The sequence below is a fragment of the Carassius carassius genome, chromosome 5 (genome assembly GCF_963082965.1).
Source record: "Carassius carassius chromosome 5, fCarCar2.1, whole genome shotgun sequence".
NCBI classification, from domain to species: domain Eukaryota; kingdom Metazoa; phylum Chordata; class Actinopteri; order Cypriniformes; family Cyprinidae; genus Carassius; species Carassius carassius.
Window position 1 is genome coordinate 28397971 of NC_081759.1, and position 3454 is coordinate 28401424.

A 3454-nucleotide genomic window follows, 5' to 3' on the forward strand; every position below is an offset into this window, starting at 1 on the left:
AAATGTAATTTCGACTGCATTGCTTACTATAGCATATATCAAGATTTAAAAACGCAAAACGATCAAAACAGTCATTTGGGATTTAAGTGTTGAGAGACCGTCTGGCGCCCCCTGCTGTCTGTGAATGAATCATGCAGAACAGCGTTTCAAAGGTACACCTAATGTTTCATGATGCCTCCCTAAGACAGCCCTACCACTGCACTGCAGTGAAATGATAAGGCCTGAACGTTTTCAGACTATTTTTTTAAGAATACACAGGTTTGTGGCTTGCTGCTTGGATTGTAGTGTCTGTATGCAAGGATCAGAACAGGATACAGTTTCCTCAACTGATCAGTATCAAGTCAAACAGCAAATTTTGGGGAACATACTAACATTAACACATTAAACATTAAGAAAAAAAAACATTGTGATCAAACATACTGCAGTGCCTGTCTGTATCATGGCATCCATCTACTTCTCATAAACAGTTTTTCTTACCCCTGCAATGGGCATTATACAAGTAAGAACCTATTAAAAAATAAAGGAAACACTGTAAAATTTTTACCTTAGGCTTTGCTTGACCAACCTCACAACTGTCAAGCCCCTTTTTACGAGACAAAACACAGAGATCCTAAGCATACGTTTATTTATACAACATTTCTCACCTCTTTCCATTTTGCTCCCACCTCTTCCTTATGTTCATGGGGTCTTTTACTTCCATCTTCACTCAACAACAGAACTGTCGTTTACCCTGACTACAATACGGCATCTGTTAACAACTGATTGTCTTCATTGGAAATACATAAATATACATAGTGGAGAGTGAGGTAAGATGAGCACTAACTTGTGCAACAGTGCAGAGATTTTAAGTGACCAGATAGGATTCTGTGATTAAAGGAGCAGATTTGTTCCTTGCATGTCAGAGTAAGGTAAAATAATGTAAAGAGAATAACAAATCAAAATATCTAGACAAATATATCAACAATTACATAGTTTGGCTTGGCTAAAGATTAAACTGACTACTTAAACATGCACTTTTTCCAAAATAAGAGACATATTCATCAGAGATGGTGGTTCAGCTTTCAGCATTATTATTCTCTCATATACTGTATATATTACAGATATTTTTTCATATACTTGACAACTATAGAATAAGTGGGGTGGGGAGAGTAGTTGTTGACTTGGTCAGGCAAATTTACAACCAAATACATAAAGTACCATTACACTGGCTTGATTGAGAATTTTAGGGCAAATGGACCTTAATTCTTGGAAATAAACAAAGGGTGCCCTTACCAAGTGAAATCTAAGTCTTTTTTTTTTTTTTTTTTCAGTGAAATGATGCATGATTTTTTTTATGTTCCACAAACATAAAAAAAAAATCTAACCATAACACAGCCAGGAACCCTCCAAGGAGGAAGTAATACTTCTTTGTAATTTGTGATTGGAATGGTGAGCAGATACATGTAGATACTTGTTCTAAACATGAAGGAAATTTGATAGAATTTTCCCCATGTTTCTAAATGGTTAATAAATATATTAAATAAAATTAAAGAGGGGTTTACAACAGATAGCTTAATGATGTGAACTTTTCTTTAGAATTTCAGTGTAGCAGTAATTGGTATATTCGTTTTATTCCTCATTTCTCCCAACCTATAGGGCACCTTTAATTAAACATGGCAAATCTTACCTCACAATTAATAAATGAGCTGTTCATGTGTTTGTTTTCTGCTACAACAGCAATGCAGGAGTGTGAGAAAGAGAGATGATTACTGATTAACTACAAAGGTGTAGTCTGTAATGGGTCTATAAAGACAAACAATATATTAATATATGTAGTCCAATGGTCACAATCAAGAGTCACATTAAATGACAACAGAGGAAATTAAAAGTTGTGGAAATGAAAAAACTGTGAATTGCAAATTTGTTTTACATAAAACAAGCTGATAAACTGTTTGCTAAGTATACAATAACCAGGTTTAATGCACTTCTTTCCGCTCACCTGTCATCAGTTTACGTCACAAATCTGTCCAAATGAGAACAGATTTATAGCAAAAGTCTTAAACTCCATAAATGAAACAAAACACAACTTCACATGACTATATGACATACTGACTGATAAAATGTCTCAAGATTAAACCATTCCAGATTGTAGAGCCTGGGAAGACAATAATTATTATATTCTTGTTTTCTATTTAAATCTGGCTGTGGATTGTACAGCTACCTCACGAATGTTAAATGTAAACCTCATAGTGTCCATGTATTAACCCATCATCTGGAAGAAACCCAGGTTATTTGTACATCAAGTATTATATATAAACCAAGGGAAAGAAAAAAACAGTGTGGCTCTCAATTGTTGTAATACACCATATTCTTGTTTATAAATGAGGGTGAATGGTCGCCAACCCATCAGCGTTCAGAGCTCGTTTGAGGTAAACATGAAGAGAGGTGTCCCTGCACATTGTCACCCGGGGCTTTGAGTGTGAACAGTTAGCAGCCTTTCATTCAGTATTTACATGTATTATGACAGTCAGCTATTTCCGCCGCTGAAGCTCAGGTCCTCCAGCCAGAAGAGGACATATAGTCACCTCTAGCCAGATGGAGATGTGATGATGAGCTACAACAACTCTTTTCTGTTACTAGGATTTTCTTCAAGACAAACACAACCGTGGAAGTAGCTGTTGTTTGTGTATTGGTTATCATTGAAGAATTGCCAATGGCATCAGGGGTTATCATGCATCATCTTACAGTGGACACCTGGAGTCAAATGTACAATTTAAGGGTAAAAGTACAATTTAAGGGTAAAAGGTAAGTAACCGTTTATTAATACACTTGGTATATTAATCATGTTGTCAACTACTGCTATTAATCTATTGCCATTTCATGACCACTGTTATTTAAAACTGAATTATAATAAGACTTTCTGGAGATTTTCAGGTCAAATATAGGGACTTCAGGTCATAGCCTGTAAATCAGCATTTTCTAATAAAAATGGGTGTATTTGCATCTACGGGAAAGCCATGTGTCCACCAAGTTAGTCTATAATATGTCTATATAAATATGATTAGAGAATCCAAAAAGGAATTGAAGAATTGTATTTCTGTACTTCACATTTAACCTGTATATTATATGGCTACACAAATTGACCACCATGAAAAAGCTTTAATCTGAGTCCAAATAAAAAATTTATAATTTGAGCTTTTTTCGACCTAAAAGAGAAAGCAAAAAATCTCTGCATAGTATCAATGAACATGACAAACAACCATTTTGCAAATGTTTTAGAAAATATTTTCCTTAAAAGAAAAAAAAAACATGTAAAGGCTTTGGTATAACTATTTGTTGACTCTTACAAAACACCAGACACACGTTTATGAGTTGTTCAAAAGTTTGAGAAGATTTTTTTATGTTTTTTAAAGACATTTCTTATGCTCATCACAGATGCATATATTTGATCAAAAATACAGAAAAAACTAAATGT